Source organism: Aotus nancymaae, unplaced genomic scaffold (genome assembly GCF_030222135.1).
Source record: "Aotus nancymaae isolate 86718 unplaced genomic scaffold, 86718_ANA_hifiasm-v0.15.2.pri h1tg000016l, whole genome shotgun sequence".
In the NCBI taxonomy this organism is placed as follows: Eukaryota; Metazoa; Chordata; class Mammalia; order Primates; family Aotidae; genus Aotus; species Aotus nancymaae.
The window spans coordinates 34,096,564-34,118,356 of record NW_026988428.1 but is presented as its reverse complement, the minus strand read 5'-3'; the positions used below and the strand labels follow the sequence as shown (position 1 = coordinate 34,118,356).

Genomic DNA, 21,793 nt, shown 5'->3' with positions numbered 1-21,793 from the left:
TTTTTTTTTTGAGACGAAGTCTCACCCTGTTGCCAGGCTGCAGTGCAGTGGCACAATCTTGGCTCACTGCAACCTCCACCTCCTGGGTTCAAGCAATCCTCCTGCCTCAGCCCCCCAAGTAGCTGGGACTACAGGCGCACGCCATCATGCCTGGCTATTTTTTTGTATTTTTAGTAGAGACAGGGTTTCGCCACGTTGGCCAAGATGGTCTTGATCTCTTGATCCTGTGATCCATCCATCTCTGCCTCCCAAAGTGCTAGGATTACAGGTGTGAGCCACCACGACCAGCCACCATATGCAAAAATTGAATAAAAATGGATTAAAGATTTAAGTATATTTAGGACCTCAAATTATGAAACTACTAAAGGAAAACATTGGGGAACTCTCCAGGACACAGAAGGGGGCAAAGATTTATTGAGTAATACCCCACAAGTACAGGCAACCAAAGCAAAAATGGACAAATGGGATCATATCAAGTAAAAAAGCTTCTGTACAGCAAAGGAAACAATGAACGAAGTGAAGAGACAACACACAGAATGGAAGAAAAATATTTGCAAGTATTTTCTCAGGATATATAAGGAGCTCAAACAACTAGAGAGGGAAAAAAATCTAATAACCCAACTAAAAATGGGCAAATCATCTGAACAGATACCTCTCAAAAGACATAAAAATGGCAAACAGATTTATGAAAAGGTGCTCACATCATTCATTGATCATCAGAGAAATGCAAATCAAAACTACAATGAGATATAATCTTGCCCAGTTAAAACAGGTTTTATCAAAAAGATAGGCAAGGCAGGGTACGGCAGCTCATGCCTGTAATCCCACACTTTGGGAGGCCAAGGTGGGCAGATCATCTGAGGTCAGGAGTTCGAGACCAGCCTGACCAACATGGTGAAACCCCGTCTCTATTAAAAATACAAAAAATTGGCCAGGTGTGGTGGTAGGCACCAAAATCCCAGCTACTTGGAAGGCTGAGGCAGGAGAACTGCTTGAACCTGGGAGGCGGAAGTTGCAGTAAGCCGAGATTGCACTACTGCACTGGGTGAGAGAACAAGACTCTGTCTCAAAAACAAAACAAAACGAAAAAAAGAGACAGGCAATAATAAAGCTGGCAAGGATGTTGAGGAAACAGAACCCTCATACACTGTTGGTGGGAATATAAATCAGTACAACTAAAATGAAGAACAGTTTGGAGGTTCCTCGAAAAACTAAAAATAACTAAAAATAGAGCTACCATACAATCCAGCAATCTCACTCCTAGGTATATATCCAAAAGAAAGGAAATCACTTTGTCAAAGAGATATCTGCACTCCCATGTTTACTGCAGCACTATTATTCACAATAGCCAAGATTTGGAAGCAACCTAAGTGTCCATTAATAGATGAATGGATAAAGAAAATGTGGTACATATACAAAGTGGAGTACTATTCAGTCATAAAAAAATAATGAGATCTGCTTGGTACAGTGGCTCACACCTGTAATCGCAGCACTTTGGAAGGCCAAGACAGATGGGTCACTTGAGCTCAGGAGTTTGAGATCAGCCTGGGCCAAGTAGTGAAACCCTGTCACTACAGAAAATACAAAAATTAGTAGGGTGTGGTAGCATGTGCCTGTAGTCCCAACTACTCAGAAGGCTGAGGTAGGAGGATTGTTTGAGCTCACCAGATTGAGGGTGCAGTGAGCCACGATCACACCACTGCACTCCAGCCCGGGCAACAGAGTGAGACCCTGTCTCAAAATCAACAAACAAATAAAACCCCCCAAAAGTTCATATTTTGGTAAGAGTAGAATAAAAAATAATTTGGAAGTGGGTATTACTCTTTGGTTGACTCAATTATTTCAACTATGGAAGGCAAGCAGAAGAGAGAATATGGTTAAACAGATCTTATATTCAAGTTTATAATCTTCTAAGGTAAACTATTTTTTCAAGAATGTTTACCGTCTGGGTGAGGTGGCTCATGCGTGGAATCCCAGCACTTTGGGAGACCAAGGCAGGCAGATCACTTGAGGTTAGGAGTTTAAGACCAGCCTGGCCAACATGGTGAAACTCAGTATTTACAAAAAATATAAACATTAGCCAGGCATAGTGTGCACATCTGTAATCCCAGCTACTCAGGAGGCTAAGGCATGAGAATCGCCTGAACCCAGGAGGCGGAGGTTACACTGAGCCGAGACTGTGCTATTACACTACAGCCTGCATGACAAAGCAAGACTCTGTCTCAAAAAAAAAAAAATGTTTACCTGTCTATCACAGCTTGCCAGGAATACGAATAAAGAAGAAAAAAGAATGTTTACTTAATAAGACATCTGATAGATCAACTGTAACCATAAAATGAAATGAAAAAAAAAAGTTTGTCAGTAAGTGGACTAGATCTAGAAAAATAACTTAATATATGGGATTATTAACTATAAATAATTTTGCAACATTTTTCTTTGGTTAATTCCTAAGGACATGGCAGAAGTTTCATCCTACCAAATGCTTAATGGATTATACCTTTATACACTAAAGGAAGAAGGAGGAACAGACATTTAAGCTCCTCATTTGTCAGCTAAGTAAGAAATGCCATTTTATTGAATCCCCAAAAGTCAGTTAGGAATGAACCTGTAATTCCCATTAAGAAACTATGGTTGACAAAAAAAATTAAAAAAAAAAAAAAGGAAACTATGGTTGAAAGGTTAAGTAACCTGTCCAAGAAAGAACAAAGTAGGTAGGGTGGAAAGTGGGAACAGAATTAACATTTATTATTAAGTCTGCAGTAAGCAATACCAAGTATTTTACATGCATTTTCTTGATTAAGCTTCACATTACCCCTAAAAATATATACTACTCATTGATGTGTAAGATAATGTGTGCATATCTATACCTATACAAATCTATAAAATGTTACTTATATATGTGTAGCTTACAGCTTACAAATATAAAATACTCTTTTTGTGAATTCCACACAGCCAGTTGATTCCACAAGCTTTCAGTAATGTTTCCAAACTCTTCTATCTCAGCCAATTTATGATCGCAATTCAACCACCACTTGATACTTTCAATCTGGTAATCTTTTTCCACTATATTTCTTGTCCTTAAGTCTGACATATGCTCTACTATTAAACTATCATTTCTCATCTATTACCATTTTTCAACCTCATACAAACTTATTAAAATGAAACTTCTTTCAGCTTTAGCAGTACTGATTGAAATAATACTATGTTTTTAGCTTTTTGTATAATTGCAGGGATTGTAACTTTTATTCTACATTATTATTTGCAAAATCTTGAAAATAATTTAAGGCAAGGCATGGTGGCTCACACCTGTTAATCCCAGCACTTTGAGAGGCTGAGGTAGGTGGATCACTTGAGGTCAGGAGTTCGAGACCAGCCTGGCCAACATGGTGAAACCCTGTCTATACTAAAAATACAAAAATTTGCCAGGCGTGGTGGTGAGCACCTGTAATCTCAGCTACTTGGGAGGCTGAACCAGGAGAATCGGCTGAACCCGCAAGGCAGAGGTTGCCATGAGCCGAGAGAGCGCCACTGCACTCCAGCCTGACCGACAGAGCGAGACTCCATCTCAAAAAAAAAAAAAAGAAAAGAAAGTAATTCAAATACATGTTTTAAAATTCCACTTACATACTTAAATGATATTATTTTCCACAGTAAATGTCATTCTTTATAAGTCCAAGGAGATGATTTTAACAAATCAAAATAACTTAAAATGATGTTTCTAATAAAATACATATATTCATTACTTTTTAGGCAGAGGTTTAAATCTATTTTTGACTGGGTGTAGTAGTTCACACCTGTAATCCCAGTGCTTTGGGAGTCCAAGATGAGATGATCGCTTGAGACCAAGAGTTCAAGACCATCCTGAACAACATGTGACACCCCATCTCTACCAAAATTTTTAAAAAATTAGCCAGGTGTAGCATGTGCCTGTCATTCCAGCTACTTGAGAGGCTGAGGCAGAAGAATCACTTAGATTCAGGAGTTTGAGGTTACAGTGAGCTACGATCGTTCCACAGCACTCTAGCCTAGGCAATAGAGTGAGTCCCTGTCTCAAAAAAAAAAAAAATTATTAAATGGAATGACTTTAAACTGATGACTTAACCAAATCTTCAACTTAAAATGTTAAGTTGACTTAACCAAATCTTCATGATTTCTAATACCAATCTTTAATATTTCCAAAGCTTTTGTAGTGCATTCTATTAATTTTTTTACTTTCTGAATGTTAGTTGATCTTAACTGCAGCGCAACTAAAAGTGATAAAATTCTTGAAGAATATCAATCATTAAAGTAAGGTCTTGCAAGAAATTAATATTAGCTAATCTTGTTGCCAGACCAGAATAGAAAGAATGAGAAAAATACATTTATAATGTAGGATATGTGTGCCATATAGCCCTGGCAGTTCGTAAAGTACAAGACCACCCATCTCAACCTAAGTACTTGGCCAATTTTAATAATGTCAGTTTCAAGTTATTTAGCTACAATTTCCAAATGTTTCCTTTTTTTTTGGATTGGTGATAAACAGAATGAATTTTACCCAGAATTTTCTCTCTTTTTTTTTTTGAGACAGAGTTTTGCTCTTGTTGGCCAGGCTAGAGTGCAATGGTGTGATCTCAGCTCACTGCAACCTCTGCCTCCCAGGTTCAAGCAATTCTTCCTGCCTCAGCCTCCTGAGTAACTGGAATTACAGATGCCTGCCACCACGCCCAGCTAGCTTTTGCATTTTTAGTAGCGATGAGGTTTCACCATGTTAGCCAAGCTGGTTTTGAATTCCTAACCTCAAGTGATCCGCCTGCCTCAGGCTTCCAGAGTGATGAAATTATAGGCATGAGCCACCATACCCAGCCTATCCAGAATATTTTTAAATGACTGACTTGTTTTATTTCAGATATTGAATTATAATTGGTAACAGAGCCAAATAATGACCTTGGGAATATTTTGTTTCTTTTCTCTTTTTTTGAGATGAAGTTTCACTCTTGTTGCCCAGGCTGGAGTGCAATGGCGTGATCTTGGCTCACTGCAACCTCCGCCTCCCAGGGTCAAGAGATTCTCCTGTCTCAGCCTTCCAAGTAGCTGGGATTATAGGCGCCCGTCACTATGCCTGGCTAATTTTTGTATTTTTAGTAGAGACGGTGTTTCCCCATGTTGGCCAGGCTGGTCTCAAATTCCTGACCTCAGGTGATCCACCCGCCTCGGCCTCCCAAAGTACTGCAATTACAGGCGTGAGCCACCTCACCTGGCAGGACATTTTTCTAATAAATCTGTAGGCACTCCAGTCTTCCTTCCTATTAGCATAAAAGTGCCATTATAATAAAATACAGTTTATTTTCAACTATTCATTAAATTTCAAATATTCATTACTGAAGTCACATTTAAAGTTGACAGTATTGGCTGGGCGCTGTGGCTCACACCTGTAATCTCTGCACTTTGGGAGGCCAAGGTGGGTGGATCACTTGAAGTCAGGAGATGGAGACCATCTCTATTAAATGGTGAAACCCATCTCTATCAAAAATACAAAAATTACCCAGATGTGGCAGCATACACCTATAATCTCAGCTACGCGGCTGAGGCAGGAAAATTGCTTGAATCTGGGGGGCAGAGGTTACAGTGAGCTTAGATCAAGCCACTGCACTCCAGCCTGAGAGACAGAGCGAGACTCTGCCTCAAAAGAAAAAAAAAAGTAGACAATAATGTAGTAGAAATATAATCTGTGTGGAAGACACTAATTCTTTTTTTTTTTTAGAGGAAGCTTTGGGCCTGGACACGAATTATTTAAAAAAAAAAAAAAGTTGGAGTCTCACTCTGTCTCCCAGGCTAGAGTGCAATGGTGCAATCTTGGCTCACTGCAACCACTGCCTCCTGAGTTCAAGTGATTCTCCTGCCTCAGCCTCCTGAGTAGTTGGGATTACAGGTGCCTGCCACCATGCCTGGCTAATTTTTACATTTTTAGTAGAGATGGGGTTTCACTATATTGGTCAAGCTGGTCTTAAACTCCTGATCTCACGATCGGCTTACCTCAGCCTCCCAAAGTGCTGAGATCACAAGCATGAACCATCTCGCCCAGCTGACACCAATTCTTTTAAAGTAATAAACACCTTTACCAGTATAGAAGCTTATTTAACTGTGTACTGGAGATAAATCTCTAGGTAATTTTCTTCTTATGTGTAGATGCCTCATCAATTTAGTGCATATCTGCCATTCTCTTCCAAGATTCTTAAATATTTTGATATAATTTCTTTTGCAGTGGCCGGGTGCGGTGGCTCACGCCTGTAATCCCAGCACTTTGGGAGGCTGAGGTGGGAGGATCACAAGGTCAGGAGTCTGGGACCAGCCTGGCCAAGATGGTGAAACCCCACCTCTACTAAAAAACACAAAAATTAGCCAGGCTCGGTGGCAGGCACCTGTAATCTCAGCTACTGAGGAGGCTGAGGCAGGAGAATTGCTTGAACCCGGGGTGGGGGCAGAGGCTGCAGTGAGCTGAGATGAGATTGAACCATTGCACTCCAGCCTGGGCAACACAGTGAGACTCTGTCCCAAAAAAAAATGAAAAGAGGAGAGAGATCCAAGATGGCTGACCACTAGCAGCTCGGGACAGTAGGTCCTAGTGTAAGTGCAGAGAACGAGAGGATGCCACACTTTCAGACAAATTTTTGTTGCTCACGGACCAGGAGATTCCCAGTGGAGGAGCCCCATGGGTTGCTAGCGCACCTCTTGTGGCTGGCGCGGCGGTTTTGCTGATGCCTCAGCGCGGCAGTTCTTGGCGCAGAGTGAGCGGAATTGGGTCCCCTTTTGGCTGATTCCCGGGCAGAAAAGCACCATCAATCTTAACACCGCTGTTTTGGCCAGTGCAGTGGATTGCTCAGATTTCGGCGCTGGGAATCAACAAGTTCGACGTCCACTCAGAAACCTAATTTGAAAGTCAGAAATCACAAAGACGACAGGTGGATAAATTTACAATGATGGGAAGAAACCAGCGTAAAAATGCTGAGAATACCCAAAATCAGAATGCCTCTCCCTCTACAGGGGATCACAGTTCCTCATCAGCAACGGAACAAGCCCTGATGGAGAACGAGTGCGTTCCATTAACAGAAGTAGACTTCAGAAGGTGGATGATAAGAAACTTCTGTGAATTAAAAGAACTTGCTCTAACCCAATGCAAATAAACTAAGAACTTTGAAAAAAGGTTTGACGAAATGCTAATGAGAATAGACAATTTGGAGAGGAATATACGTGATTAATGGAGCTGAAAAACAACACGAGAACTTCGCGAAGAATGCACAAGTTTTAACACTCAAATTGATCAAGCAGAACAAAGGATATCAGAGTTCGAAGACCAACTTAACGAAATAAAACGAGAAGTCAAGATTAGAGAAAAAAGGATAAAAAAGAATGAGCAAAGTCTCCAAGAAATAGGGGACTATGTGAAAAGACCTAATCTACGTTTGATAGGTGTACCTGAATGTGACGAAGAGAATGAATCCAAGTTGGAAAATACTCTTCAGGAGATTATTCAGGAAAACTTTCCCAACCTAGTAAGACAGGACAATATTCAACTCCAGGTAATACAGAGAACACCACAAAGATATTCCTCTAGAAGACCAACCCCAAGGCACATAATCGTCAGATTCACTAGGGTTGAAATGAAGGAAAAAATACTAAGAGCAGCTAGAGAGAAAGGTCAGGTTACCCACAAAGGGAAGCCTATCAGACTTACAGCAGACCTCTCAGCAGAAACCCTACAGGCCAGAAAAGAGTGGGGGCCGATATTCAACATCCTTAAAGAAAAGAACTTTCAACCCAGAATTTCATATCCAGCCAAACTGAGCTTCAAAAGCGAAGGAAAAATAAAATCTTTTGCAAACAAGCAAGTACTTAGAGATTTTACCATCACCAGGCCTGCTTTGCAGAAGCTTCTGAAAGAAGCACTACACATATAAACGAACAACCAGTATCAGCCTTTCCAAAAATATATCCAGCTAGCATCAAATGGCAGTATTAAACTCATATATATTATTAACTGGATAAAAAGCCAAAACCCATCGGTACGCTGTATCCAGACCCATCTCACATGCAACGATACACAAAGACTCAAAGGGACAGAGGAAGATTTATCAACCAAATGGAGAGCAAACATAAATAAATAAATAAAAAGCAGGAGTTGCAATTCTCACCTCTGATAAAATAGACCTTAAAGCAACAAAGATCAAAAGAGGCAAAAAAGGACATTACATAATGGTAAAAGGATCAATGCAACAAGAAGAGCTAACGATCCTATATATTCACACACCCAATACAGGAGCACCCAGATACATAAGACAAGTTCTTAATGACTTATAAAGAGACTTAGCCTCCCACACAATAATAGTGGGAGACTGTAACATCACATTGTCAATATTAGACTGATCAACGAGATAGAAAATTAACAAGGATATCCAGGACTTGAATTCAGACCCGGAACAAGTAAACTTAATAAACATTTATAGAAATCTCCACTTCAAATACACAAAACATACATTCTTATCAGTACCATATCACACCTATTCCAAAAGTGACTACATAATTGCAAGTAAATCACTCCTCAATAGTTGCATAGCATTTCATAGGTTTAAATGAAATATTGGTTGGCTGCTTATTTGTTATTTTCTTCCCTTATTCCTTCCTGTCTCCATTGTTAAGCACAATTATTGGCATAAGAGAGGTTTTCAATTCCCATTTTTAGACTGCATTCTAGCCTGGGCAATAAAGCAATACTCCCGTTCTCTCTCCCTCTCTTTTTTCTTCCTCTTCTTCATTCTTTTTTCTTTCTTTCTATCTTTCTTCCTTTAAAAAAAAAAAAAAGACTTGCCAGTCTTAACTGTACTGAAGTAATGTTTAAAACCTCAGTGTATGAAGTTGCTTATATTAATGGGGACTCTCCTCCAACATGCCTTTTTTTTTTTTGGAAAATGGCAGCAGTGGGCCGGGAGTGGTGGATCACACTTGTAATAAAAAAAAGAAAAAGAAAAAAAAATGGAAAGAAAAAAAAATTTCTTTTGCAGTATGTTCTGCTGTTCTTGTTGCACCGTATCATGTATGTAAACATTTGCTTGTATCTTCTCCATTTTTCTCTTTTAACTCTATTGTTCCCCTACCTATCAGATAAAGGTGTATTTTTTTTTGTTTTGAGACAGAGTTTTGTTCTGTCACCCAGGCTGGAGTGCAGTGATGCAATCTCAGCTCACTGCAACCTTCAACTTCTGGGCTCAAGGCATCCTCCCACCTCACCCTCCCAGTTAACAGGGATTGCACACCACCACACCTGGCTCTTGTTTTTTGCATTTTTTTGTAAAGATGGGGTTTTGCCACATTGATCAGGCTAGCCTCTAACCACTGGCCTCAAGTGATCCCTGCCTGGGCCTCTCAAAGTGCTGGGATTATAGGCATGAGCCACTGCACCTGTCCCATGCCCATTCTTTATGTATTGTCTATGGCTACTTTGGCACATTTGGCACCACAATGTGAGCTGAGTAGCTGTGGCAGAGACTATAAGTCCCACAAACCTTAAAATATTTACTATTTGGCTGTTTACACAAAAAGTTTGCTAATATTTGGTCTAGAAAAATCAGCAAAACCATAAATCAAGCCCTGACTTGTTGCATTTGCCAATTTCCATGGTGTCAATACTCCCATTAGAGCCATACTACCAATGTGACATTTCTGAATAGAGTTGGGAAGAGATGCATACAACATACATAGTATTTCCACATGGGAATAAAATGGACAAATAACTCCCACCTCAGCCTCTTAAGTAGCTGGGACTACAGGCCCATGCCACCATGCCTGGCTAATTTCAAATTAGAATGAAGAAAAAAACCACAAAGGGATGAGTTTTTAGTATTACCTTTATTTAAAAAAATTATTTTTGCCAGGTGCAGTGGCTCATGCCTGTAATCCCAGCACTTTGGGAGGCCAGTGTGGGCAGATCACGAGGTCAGGAGTTTGAGACCAGCATGGCCAACATGGTAAAACCCCATCTCTACTAAAAATACAAAAATTAGCCAGGCGTGGTGGCACGTGCCTGTAATCCCAGTTACTCAGGAGGCTGAGGTAGGAGAATCACTTGAACCCAGTAGGCAGAGATTGCAGAGAGCTGAGATCACCCCATTGCACTCCAGCCTTGGCGACAGAGTAAGACAATGTCTTGAAAAAATATTTTTTAGAACTAGGGTCTCACTCTGTCACCCACGCTGGAGTAGAGTGGTGTGATCATAGCTCACTGCAACCTCAAACTTCTAGCCTCAAGCCATCTTCCTGCCTTGGCCTCCCAAAGCACTGAGATTATAAACATGACTCAACACAACTGGATGTCATTCACCTTTGTCAAACTGTTGCCAGTATTAATGTACAATTACATTTTCAACTTAATTGTAGCTTATATAATTTGATTTTAAATAATGGTTGCGCTTATGAACTGGCTCATAAAATCCCTGAAAATTTAGCAATCAACCTTGCAAACTGGCAAAAGCCAGCTGCAGTGTATATGCTAGCTCTGTCTTCAAAAGGAGGCTTTGGGAAAGCAAGTAATTTGCATCCGATAAAGCACAGAGCTAAAAAAAAATATTGCGGGAAGGGGAGACATCTATTGAGGGAATGCCACACACAGGGTAACGTATTTTCTGGAGTACTAGCCTACGTTGATATTGTATGCTCTTTAACATTCCCATGCTGCCTGCCACTTTTGCTGGAGTCTTGATACTTGATACTGTTAATGTAAAATAAGTGGCAGGCCATTAGTTTGGAGTTCTTTTTGTACCCAGAAAGCAACTCAAAATTTGGAGGTATTCCTTGTACCTAATTTTTTTTTTTTTTTTGAGATAGAGTCTCGCTCTGTCACCCAGGCTGGAGTAGAGTGGCGTGATCTCTGCTCACGGCAACCTCTGCTTCCTGGGTTCAAGCGACTCTCGTGCCTCAGCCTCCCGAGTAGCTGGGATTACAGGCGCTTGGCATCACGTCCGGCTAATTTTTGCATTTTAAAAAATATTTATTTATGAGACGGAATCTTGCTCTGTCACCGAGGCTGGAGTGCATTGGCACGATCTCAGCTCATTGCAACCTCTGCCTCCTGGGTTTAAGCCATTCTTCTGCCTCAGCCTCCCCAGTACCTGGGATTACAGCCGCGCACCGCCACGCTCAGCTAATTTTTGTATTTTCAGTAGAGACAGGGTTTCACCATATTAACCAGGCTGGTCTCAAACTCCTGACCTCGTGATATGGCCACCTTGGCCTCCCAAAGTGCCGGGATTACATGTGTGAGCCACCGCACCAGTACTAATTTTTGTATTTTTAGTGGAGACGGGTCTTCCCCATGTTGGCCAGGCTGGTCTCGAACTCCTGATGTCAGGTGATCCACCTGCCTCAGCATCCCAAAGTGCTGGGATTACAGGTGTGAGCCACCGCACCTGGCCCCTTGCACCTGATTTTGAATGGAGCTGCAACAAATCACAAACAGACAACTAGCCAAGTGGTTATATAATTAGGGATCTCCCATGTGACCATACCCAAATGAGGCAAACACTTAGGTGTAGCCAACCAAATCTCTTTACTTTCGTGTTCAGCCTATAAAGCTTGATGCCTAGACAGCTAGAGCAGGAGTGCCTGAGCCGCTTCTGGATTTGACTGCTGTCCGATTCAAAATCTAAGTTTGTTTTGTCTAAAGTTTTTCCTTCTACAATACCTGTCCAGAAATCAGTCTAGGGGATATTTGAAGGAAGAAGGGAATAACTGGCTGGCATATTCAACATTTGTTGGAAATCTCTCTTCTCCTTACACATTTTCATTAACTTCTTTAGAAAATGTAAAAACAAGCGTTTTCCCACAAGCAGCCCCTACTAATTGCAATCAAGCTGCATGAATTCCGAAAGCTTCAGAAAATTTTTGGTCTGAAACCCTACTCTGCTTGAGATACAGGAAAGAAGGACAATATCAAAAAGCACCATGCACCTGGCACAGAACTGGGACAAGAACTTGGGGGCAGGATGGCCAAGTGTTAGGGCTCTTGACGGTCTCCAAAACATTAAGCACAGCTCCTACTCTGAGTGGAGAAGTAAAAACAGCAGTTGGAGAACTTGGACGTTATCCGCCCTTGTCAAACCGTTGCCAGAATTAATGTACAGTTCTTTCCAGTACACCACACAGCCTCCTCTAAAACACGCTCCCTGCACAGAACTTACCCCCAGAGCACCAGGAACCTAGCTGGCCTACAGTTGAGCTTAGGAAAAACCTGAGTGGCTCGAGAGTCAAACTGCGGTAACTTTGAGTCACAAGAGTTAAGACCAAAGTAGAGCCGCACTGAGCCCCACGTCGTGCTGGTACGTGTCTTCTTCAGAGAGAGGCGTGCCGAGGCGGACGAGGCCCGGAGTAGCAGCCAGCCTCTCCCAACAACAGCGCCTCGCGCCGCCACGGCTACAAAAGCGGACTCGAGCGCGAGGCACGCAGCCGGTGGCGCGCACGCTCAGCCCGAGGCCGCACGGGAGGCGGGCTGGCGTGCGCGCCCCCGCGTCGGTGGGCGGGGTCCGGGGCGGGGCTGCAGGAGCAGTAGGTATAGTTGCTTGGTCGCGACAGGTGCGCTAGGTAGAGCCCCGGGACCTGTGGCAGGGGTGGAGCAGCGCAGAGGAAAGGCGGCTTTTAGCCAGGTAAGGGCCTTCTTTCTCCACAACCGGATAGTGCGCCAAGACCCTAGCTTCTCTCCACACCCTCTTTCTCCTGCGACTTCTGGGGCGGGGGAGTGCATGGAGTGTGAGTCCCTCCCCCTCGAGATAAGGGGTCGCGGGACGCTGATCCTCTGTTCTTTCCTCACTTTTGGGGCCTGCGCTGGGATGCGGAGTACTTATGTCGGGCTGAGCCTAGGGCGGGAGCCGTAAAGACCCCCTCTTCTCCCACTGGGAACACTCCATTCTAACTCTATACTTTTTGGTATCGTGGAGGAAGGTGACAGTTCATTAAAACTCCAAATATCCTTCTTCCAAGGAAATATTCTAATATTCAGCTACTCTTTTTCCTTCATTTTAAGCCAATCTCTCTCTTCGATTTTTCTCCCCTTCCACTACGCCAGCTAAACTCTGTTTAAGACACTTAAACCCTTTTGAGGAATGTTGAGAATATAGCAGTCTTTGCAGCCGATGTGTCATCCCCAAATCGCTATCGTATGTATATCGCTGGCACCTGCCCCCGACATATGTAGGTGTTAATGTAAGGTAATTGTACACCCCTGGCTACAGATACTAAAGCTTGAAGTTGTAGCTGCTAGGAACGAACCATCTGGCACCTTTCCTAGCCTCCTTATTGATGATTGCGAGAATGGTTTAGCTGATCCTGGTGAGAGATATTTGAACTACTATTGTCTTGCACCTAATTCCAGCTTTCAAAAGTCTGCCTTGGCCGGGCGCAGTGGCTCACACCTATAATCCCAACACTGGGAGACTGAGGCGGGAGGATCGCTTGGGCTAGGTGTTTAAGACCAGCCAAGGCAATTTAGCAAGACCCCTATCTCTACAAAAGATACAAAAGGAAAAAGAGAAAAGTCTGCTTAATCCAGATGGTTCAACTGACTTGACTTTTCAGGTTAGTCAGAGGTACTACTTAGAGAGTTGTCAGTTTTTAAGGCAATGCCCCTTTTGGGGAGAAGTCTTCTTTTGCATTAAGTATTCTTTCTTTTGCTCTTGATTGAAATGATTTAACAGGCCAGGTGTGGTGGTTCACGCTTGTTACCCCAGCGCTTTGGGAGGCTGAGGTGGGCGGATCACGAGGTCAAGAGTTCGAGACCAGCCTGACCAACACAGTGAAACCCCGTCTCTACTAAAAATACAAAAACTAGCTGCGTATGGTGGAGAGCGCCTGTAATCCCAGCTGCTTGGGAGGCTGAGGCAGGAGAATCACTTAAACCCCAGAGGCAGAGTTTGCAGTGAGCCAAGATCACACCACTGCACTCCAGCCTGGGCACAGAGCTAGACTCCATCTCTAAATAAATAAATAAATAAATAAATGGTTTAACAGAATACCTTTTATCTGCATAGTTACCAGTACTATTCACAAATGCTAAATATTTCAGGAGCCATGAAATAATACCAACCCTTCTGAGGTATAATGTAGACACAAAAGAACATAATCCCCAACCAACATGTTCTAAGTTCCTGTAGAGTTATAGCCTGGATGCAGTATGATGATGTTTTAGATAGACCTTCAAAAAATTATAGAGTTGGCATGAAAGAAGGCAAAAAGAAGTGTCTGTGCATATATGTTTTCTTGTTTTGCTTTGATAGAACAACATATAATGTACTAGGTAATTAGTTTAGGAACTTATTTCATTCTTTGGACAAAATATTGAGTGCCTTTAGTGGATTCAAAGTGCCAAACGTACCCTAAAATAACTTAAAATCAAATGGGTTAGGCAGATCCATATATAACTCATGGTATTAGTGAGGTCATTTCTATACTAGAGGCCAGCTCAGGGGTAGGAGCATAGGGAATAATAGATTTTTTTTTTAAATTCTCTTCTGTTTTTCCTTAAAAACAAAACAAAAACCTCTGAGTAATAATGAGTGATTCTCTTCAATCTATGTATTTGTATCACTTTCTTTTTTTTTTTCTTTCTGTGAGACGGAGTCTCACTCTGTTGCCCAAGCTGGAGTGCAGTGGCACGATCTTGGCTCACTGTGTAACTTCCGCCTCTCAGATTCAAGCAATTCTCCTGCCTCAGGCGCCAGCCACCACGCCCAGCTAATTTTTGTATTTTTAGTAGAGATAAGTTTCACTGTGTTGGCCAGGTTGGTCTCGAACTCCTGACCTGAGGTGATCCACCCGCCTCAGCCTCCCAAAGTACATTACAGGCATGAGCCACCGTGCCTGGCCGTATTTGTATCATGTTCGTATTTCTTACCCTGTCTTCCTCCAACTCCATGGCCTATGGAAAATGGGATTAGACCCTGTCGTTAATGTGGCATTTAGTAAATAGTTGGAGCTGTTTCCACTTTTCTGTATTGGGCTGGGAAGTGTTGTTATCAGGTTCCGTGGGAAGAGAACAGTATATTGGCAACATTAGCAAAGGAGTGCCATTTTGTAAAAATTACCTCATTGTATAACTTTGTTTAACTTGGTACACTCAAGCTTTGTTCCAGACTCTGGTTAAAGGTGGGGCTAAATTTCAACCTAATAATTCTAAGAGAAAGCTTCAGAAGCTAAAACAATTCACATCTTGGTGATAAGGGACACTTTTTACTGCTAAGCTGCCATCAAAATGTTTTTCTCTTTTTTTTTTCCTTGGGTGGGGAAGACAGGGTAGATAGGTGTGTGGTGAAGAATGTTTTTAAGTATAATTTTGACTACTGTTTTCTTTGGGTTTCAAATTCTTGTATTTTCTCTGGTATTTTTCACCAGTCAACTGCAATTAACTTAAAGCCCCTGTACCAAAAAAAATTTATCAAAGACATACACAGACACAAAAGCATATTGAGAGTGTGGGAATTCATTAGACATCTTTGCCATAACAGGCCACCTAACTGCAAATTGGAAGATTTGTTATTATTTAAATTGACAGTGAAACTAGTTTCAGGCATTCTTAATTCCATATGCTACTAGATGGAAGACTTTTAGATTAGGATTGTACCCTTTCTGCAGATAGGAAAATGTGTAACTTGAGTCCTAATTCAATAATTTCCATTAGAAAAGACAATTGTTTTTTCAGTTTGCTGTTGTCTTTCACTGTATGTTTTTTAATTAAGGTACTTCATTTTAGATTGCATACAGTAATTTCCAGGTGAAGTTACTTAACACAGCCTTTTAAGGTTATTGACAAACCAGTGCTTGTAAATAGTTTCTACTTAATGATTGTGGAGTTGACATTCTATGGTGAATGGTACTCTTGGTAGGACCATACTGATGCATTTATTCTGAAGCTGGGTGCAGAGTCCTTAAGATTCAGTCAAATTATTGTGCTAATGAAGACCTATTTTTATAAAAAAGATGGAGTTCGACCCAACAAGCAATCCATTATTTAGCATGTCAGATGATTTCTTGACATGTAAAAACTGTTTCTAGAGACTTCACATGTCCACTCATAAGAAGTTAACATGACACTGTGAAAATTTTACATTCTTCTGATAGTCTTTTAAAGAATTTCTTAATAATACTACCCTGAAACTAAGAACTTTCATCTTTAGGGGAAAAAAAGATGCAACTTTTTTGTACTTCTAATAACAAGTGTGGGGCTATTTTCATCCTTATTTATTCTGTAACAGAGCTTATGATATGGAAAACTTTACAGTCCTTCAAACATGTTTTGTCTTGTACAGAATATTGCCATTTTTTGTTTCATTACCCATAAATTAGTCCTAATATGCATTTTACTTAGTTTTGGATTTCCACAATCTTTTTTCTTTTTCCATAAACTGAAATTCAGGCTAATGCTCCAGGACTTCTTTATTTCATAGTCAGGTTTACTGAACAGTTATCATTTGCTCATATTTGGCTTCTGAGCAAAAATTTGGCTTCCAGCATTACAGGAAACCTGTCTGTCCATGCATAGTATCCAGTGGCTTCTCTCTAATGCCCCTCAGTGTCCTCCTCCTTACCCGTTGGCAATAATTGACCAATTGAACAACTTGTCTAGTCCTTCCTTTTATATGCTTTTCTTGACACGACTGCTATCTCGTTCTCCATTTTCTGATCTAACCACTTACTCCCATATCCCATTAACTCAGTCTTTTTGCCCCTTAAATGCCAGGTTTGCCATAGCCCTGTACAGCATCCTGTTGTCACTATACTTTCTCCCTGTATAATTTGATTTCTCTCCATGACTTCCACTATCATCTCCATGTAAGTGGCCTGAAAATTTATCTTTTTAAAAAACTTTTTTCATATTGTATATATAATTCTTGTTTTATTTTCATATGTACCAACACATTTAAAAATAAAAATTATAGATATTTATATTATTATAAAATAAAAAGTATATATGTTCATTATAGAAAATGTGGATAAAACAAATTACAAAGAACACAAAATAAACCATATTCCATAATCTGTTCCAGAGAGATCTACCGTTTGATATATTTCCTTTCAGTGTTTTTATTTTCTTTGATAGACACACATATACACACACACATCACACAAACGCAAAGGTAATTCAGCTCGTAATGTTGCAGTAGATATAGTTTTGTGTCAGCTTTGTTCACTTTATATTATTTTTCATAGCATCAAAATTTTTTGAAAACATTTTAATGGATATTTAATCTCCATTGTAATTTATTTAATAATTTATTGTATTGAGGTTGCATAATTTGTGTTTTGGTTTCACATTAAATGAAAAAATTGAGAACAAATATATACATAAATCTTTGTGCAAATCACTCATTATTTCCTTAGGTTAGATTCCCAGAAGTTGAATTACTAGATCAAGGGGCGTGAAAATTCAAAAATAGTAAACCTGCTCCCAAATTGCGTTTTGTAAAGGTTAGACTAATTAACATTCTCAACTTTAGTGATTGTGAGTGCTCATCTTAGTGCAGCCTTGTCAACATTGAATATTATTATTTTTATTTTTTGAGATGGAGTCTCACTCTGTTGCCCAGTTTGGAGTGCAGTGGCGCTATCTCAGCTCACTGCCACCTCCACCGCCCTGGTTCAAGCTATTCTTCTGCCTTAGCCTCTTGAGTAGCTGGGATTATTGGTGCCCACCAACACGCCTGGCAAATTTTCGTATTTTTTAGTAGAGAGACAGTGTTCCATTATGTTGGCCAGGCTGATCTCAAACTCCTGACCTCAGGAGATCCGCCCAACTCAGTCTCCCAAAGTGCTGGGATTACAGCATGAGCCACTGCAACCAGCCTGAATATTATTTTTTAATCTTTACTAATTTGACAGGCACAGGTGAATTAATTTATATTTCTTTGCTAGTGAGAGAGAACATTTTTCATATATTTATTTCCATTTCTATTTCTTCTGTGAATTATCTTTGGGTTAATTCCATTCCCATTTTTGTTTGTGTCTTAACATTTTAATTATTTTTGTTTGTTTGTTTGGTGTTCTTTTATTTGGAGCATTTTGTGGGGAAGCACAGGCTTTTATTAGACCAAATTGAGTGAGTGGAGTGATAAAGTGGAAAGTATACAGATGTTGGAATTATGGTGTTATAAAAGTCCATTGTTTCGAAGGGACAGGGCTTGTGAACAATGAAGCATTACTGCAGAATGGAAAGGGTGCTGTTTGAGAGTCAGGATTCCCAACTTAATGTTGTCATCAGCCAATTAGGTGATCTTGGACAAGTCATTCATTCATTGACTTAGAGCCTCATCTGTAAAATGAGAGGGTTTGGCCTTTGATCCCCAAGACTGGACAACCTCTGTGCTGAAAGGATGTCTTTAGAGCTACTGTTCACTAGAAATTCTGGAATTACTTTCTGTCTCATCTCTAACCCTTCACCTATTTTAGAGATATAGAGCCTGAGGAAAGACTGGAAGTGGTAAAGGCAGTTTCCACCAGAGTAGCAAAGGGGAGCCCGGGGACAGTTTAACTTGTTTGTGCCCTTTAACTGTCAGGAAAAAAGAAGTAAAAAAAAATTGAATGTGATCCTTGCTGTAAGGGTTGGGGAAAGAAAAGAAAAAGAAAGTCAAAAAGATGAGGAAGTCAAAAAGAGGCAAGTATTTTTTTAGGCATTCCCATAGACTGACATTTGGAAACCAGTAAGGTAAAATCATAGGAGCCCTGCTGATCTATGCCACAAAACTCCATTATCTACAATATATGTGAAAAAATTTTCATTATAGGACTAGAAGCTATATGACTCCAAGGCAAGTTATTTAACAACTTTTACTTCATATAGAACTATTCCTAGTGTTTTTCTTTTTTTTGAGCCCAGCCTGCTTAGTGTTTTTCTTTGTGATTTGTATAAACTCTTCTATTTTAAGAATATTCTTTGTCTTAAAGAAATATTTCTTAAAGAAATGTTCTTTGTCTTAAAGCCAAATATTTAACCAGTTGGCTTGCCTTTTAATTTTGTATATAGTATATTATTACTTATCTATAGATTTTTTTTTTTTGAGACAGGGTCTTACTCTGTTGCCCAGGCTAGAGTGCAGTGGCACCATCTCAGCTCACTCTAAGCCTCTGCCTCCTGGGTTCAAGTAATTCTTGAGCCTCAGCCTCCCAAGTAGCTGGGATTACAGGCGCACACCACCACACCCAGCTAATTTTTGTATTTTTAGTAGAGATGGGGTTTCTCCATGTTGGCCAGGCTGGTCTCAAACTCCTTACCTCAGGTGACCTGCCCACCTTGCCCTTCCAAAGTTCTGCGATTACAGACGTGAGCCACCTCGCCCAACCTGGATTTTTAAATTGGGATTTCTTCTGCTGCTGTGAAGTTTAGAAGGACTTAACCATCCAGAGATTGGTTAAATATTCACTTTCATTTCCTTCTGATTTGTACCATTTTGCTCTTTATATTTAATTCTTTAATTTGTATTGAACTTACTTTGGAGTACCGAACCAATATGTTTAATGCCTTTGTATATCTGAGCTCCAGAACTGTATTTCCAGCCACCTGTTATGCTCTGTGGATCATCCCTGTGTGCCATGCATCTGCATTCACCCAGTTTCACTAAGTAGAATGCTTGAGGTTGTCCTTGCCCCTTTAATACTTTTCTCCACCCACATTTAATCAGTTCCCAAGTTGGGTTGATTGTACCCCAGCAGTGATAAGGGCTCTTTAATCAGTCTTCTAATTCAGATTCCCTCTTTTTTTTTTTTTTTTTTTTTTTGCCAGAGTCCTTGAGCAATCTTTAGAGTTGGCTTCAGTTTTCCCCTTGCAGTTCAGAGTTGCCATTAAAAAACAAACAAGCAAACAAACAAAAGCACCGATTTTCAAAATATGGTTCTTTTAATTGCCTGTGTTAGAATTACCTGGTGTTGGTTAAAAAGGTAGAGTCTCAGGTCCCACCTAGACCTGCAGATCAGTGTATCTGAGGGATAGGCCTGGGAACCTGAAGTTTTAACAAGTATCTCTAGAGATTTATATATAAACTTAAGGGGAGACAATGCCTAAGTAAATTCAGTCTAACTTTCTGACATGCTCTTCAAGGCAACCACACCGCTACTCTGACAGCCTATTCTTTGAAGCTTATCTCCCACAACACTACCCACCCACCTGGCACTGTGACCCTACAATAATTCTGTTTCCTGGTCCTGCCCAGTTCTTTCCTGCCTCTGTGCTTTTGCTCATATAGTTCCCACAGCCTCATGCTCCTCCCCCTCCCCACACTCTTGAAATCTTTTTCCTTAAGAGCCTAAATCAAATGCTACCTTTTTTTTATGTAAATAAAAAAAGCCTTTTCCAATTTCTTCTACTTGAATAAGTGACTCCCCCCCCAGTCTTTACTTAACACTTGATTTTTCCTTCATTTCTTACCTTACTAATGTTGTCACTATTTATAAATTATTGGTTTCTTGTAAGATTATAAGCCTTGTAGCTGTGAGAACCTTTCCCTTTCTTTTCATTTTGTAGTCATTATGCACATGTAAGTGATTAAATACTCATTTATTTTATTTTATTATTTTTTGAGATACAGTTTTATTCTGTTGCCCAGGCTACAGTGCAATGGTGCGATCTCAGCTCACTGCAACCTCCACCTCCCTGGTTCAAGTGATTCTCATGACTCAGCCTCCCAGGAGGCTACAGGCGCATGCCACCATGCCTGGCTAATTTTTTTTTTTTTTTTGTCTGATTAGTAGAGACAGGGTTTTGCCATGTTGGCGAGGCTGGTCTCAAACTCCTGCCCTCAAGTGATCCACCCGCCTCAGCTTTTCAAAGTGCTGGGATAACAGGCAGGAGCCACTGCACCCAGCCAAAGTACTCATTTAGTACATAAAATATATCTGATCTTGCAAACGCACTCTTTTGTTGTTGTTGTTGTTGTTGTTGTTGTTATTGTGAGATGGAGTTTCGCTCCTTTTGCCCAGGCTGGAGTGCAATGGTGCAATCTCAGCTTACTGCAACCTCTGCCTCCCAGGTTCAAGTGATTCTCCTGCCTCAGCCTCCTGAGTAGCTGGGATTTCAGGCATGCACCACCACACCCGGCTAATTTTTTGTATTTTTAGTAGAGACAGGGTTTCTCCATGTTGGTCAGGCTGGTCTTGAACTCCCAACCTCAGGTGATCTGCCTGCCTCAGCCTCCCAAAGTGCTGGTATTATAGACATGAGCCACCGTGCCTGGCAGCTTTTTTGGGGGGTAGGGGGAGGAGTCTCTCTCTGTCATCCAGGCTGGAGTGCAGTGGTGCAATCTTGGCTCACTACAACCTCCACATCCTGGGTTCAAGTTATTCTCTTGCCTCAGCCTCCCAAGTAGCTGGGACTACAGGTGCACGCCACCATGCCCAGCTGATTTTTGTATTTTTAGTAGAGATGGGTTTCACCATGTTGGCCAGGATTATCTTGTTCTCTTGACCTCATGATCCGTCTGCCTCAGCTTCCCAAAGGGCTGGATTACAGATGTGAGCCACTGCGCCTGGCCAGCACACTCTTATATAACAATGTTTGGCTTTGTATCACACATAGAATAAAATTAAAATCCTTTAGTATTGCTTATAAATCCTTATTCAATCTGACTACCACTCACCTCTGTGTCATTGCATACTTCTTCCTCATTCCCTAGCCGTATTATTCCTTCCTCAGGGCCTTTGCATTTGCTCTCCTCTGCCTGGAAAACTCCCTCATCTCTTCTCTTCACCTGGCTGACTGCTTATGTCCTCCCTGTCATTCAGATTTCAGTTC

The 21,793-nt window shown here is 40.9% G+C and overlaps 1 protein-coding gene across 3 annotated transcripts in view; it reads left to right on the top strand.

The window, feature by feature from the left end:
* The first annotated feature begins 12,562 nt into the window (after nt 1-12,562).
* Nucleotides 12,563-21,793, top strand: part of LIMA1 (LIM domain and actin binding 1) — a 108,513-nt gene continuing 99,282 nt past the window's right edge. For 2 of the 3 annotated variants that reach the window (XM_012441372.3, XM_012441368.3), the window contains exon 1: nt 12,563-12,668. The gene's annotated coding sequence lies outside the window, so the exon portion shown is untranslated. The remainder of the gene's footprint in view (nt 12,669-21,793) is intronic. The other variant, XM_012441369.3, reaches the window with a different exon arrangement.